The sequence below is a fragment of the Triticum urartu genome, chromosome 5A (genome assembly GCF_056163025.1).
Source record: "Triticum urartu cultivar PI428250 chromosome 5A, HENAU_Tu73, whole genome shotgun sequence".
In the NCBI taxonomy this organism is placed as follows: Eukaryota; Viridiplantae; Streptophyta; class Magnoliopsida; order Poales; family Poaceae; genus Triticum; species Triticum urartu.
The window spans coordinates 658,171,264-658,172,765 of record NC_141877.1 but is presented as its reverse complement, the minus strand read 5'-3'; the positions used below and the strand labels follow the sequence as shown (position 1 = coordinate 658,172,765).

Sequence of the window (1,502 nt, the reverse complement as noted above, 5' to 3'; positions counted from 1 at the left end):
TCATATTTCTGAATTAATTATACAGAGAATAATCTTTTATTTAACACTTGAGTTAATTAAGTTCCAACGACATTTGAGACTGACCAATATCCGTCCTAATCTGCACGGTCACCCCAGTGGGGGGTGGGGACTGCCACCAGCTCCACATTTTTCGTCTGGGGGCAGTTTTCCTTTTCTTCTTTGATGACGGGTGTGTGGTCTGGACTCTGAAGTGCAGTCTTCGTCTTCGCGTGGTGGTAGGAACGGACGCGTTCCCCCCTCTTTTTTCTGTCTTCAACTGATTATTTACTCTACTCGTCATTTTGACTCGTTGAACGCGGGTAGTAGTAGTTCACTGGGGAAAGGTAGGTAGCTAAGCTGGGTGCCACGGTGAGATTAATTTGCATGTATAAGTACCCACCCAAGGGGCTTGTTTGGAGGCAGTCATCAGTGAGCTAGACAGTCATTGACTAGCTAGCTGCCCTTTGTATTGAGAATCAATGGCGGCATCTATGCGCTCTCAGCTGGTGCTACTCAGGTCACAAGGGAAGCGACTGCTGAGCTATCGCTCATCGTCATCCTCCGCTGCGCCTCCACCCCCTCCTGCAGGTATGCACTCAAACTCAATTACGCACATCTTGTTCTTGCTATGGATCACATCCCCGCACTAACATGCTTCATCCGTGACCTAGGAGGACCTACCAGTTCCAAAAGCTCGCCCAAGTACTGGATTTATGGACCTCTCGGCTTAGCATCTATGCTATCCTTGACGATGCTACTCACCCCCTCATCCTCCGATGCGGCAGCAAATGATGGTGCTGTTATCACTGGGCACGTAGCTTATGAACCCCCTTCTCAAAATACAGCATAGCTGTGAGATCATGATACAGTGACCTAGAATGGAGGTCACATACTTCTGTATCACTATTCTCAGATTGATTTTTCTTTTGACACAACATGTCATATAGGTAATTTTTCGTGTGTCTGCGTGTTCTGTTTTGGCTATATGCATCCTCGTTATGTAGAGGCCGGACGATATATGCTATTTATAATTGTATCGCTTGATGTGCGACATTAAGCCAAGAAAAATGACATTTATCATAAAAGTATACTGCTCCAATCAAATTGATCAAGAACTGTACACGTTCAAATTTTTATTTCGAATGGGAGGTCCACGTGATTGAACTTTGCTGATTCGCATCGTGTATGTTTGTTGTCTGTTATAGGTCATATCAAACCGGTAGCTCATATATGTTTTTTTGCAAACCTGCCCAAGTTAAAAGAGGATCTATTATCACGTGGTGATTGAACTTTGCTAATTTGCATCGTGTATGTTTGTTGTCTGTTATAGGTCATATCAAACTGGTAGCTCATATATGTTTTTTTTTTTTTTGCAAACCCGCCCAAGTTAAAAGAGGATCTATTATCTGTGTCGATTTTTGGAACCTGGGTCTACGCCCACCTGATTTAGCATCAAAGAAAGTAAAATATGTCAAAAACTTTTCACACTTTTTTGTAATACA

General features: G+C 43.1%; 1 long non-coding RNA gene across 1 annotated transcript; it reads left to right on the top strand.

Annotated features, from left to right (window-relative positions):
* The first annotated feature begins 373 nt into the window (after positions 1-373).
* On the top strand, positions 374-1,136 carry LOC147973838 (uncharacterized). The gene is made up of 2 exons (XR_015603026.1): positions 374-588; positions 672-1,136. It is a non-coding gene; the product is annotated as an uncharacterized LOC147973838 (long non-coding RNA).
* Positions 1,137-1,502: the final 366 nt, after the last annotated feature.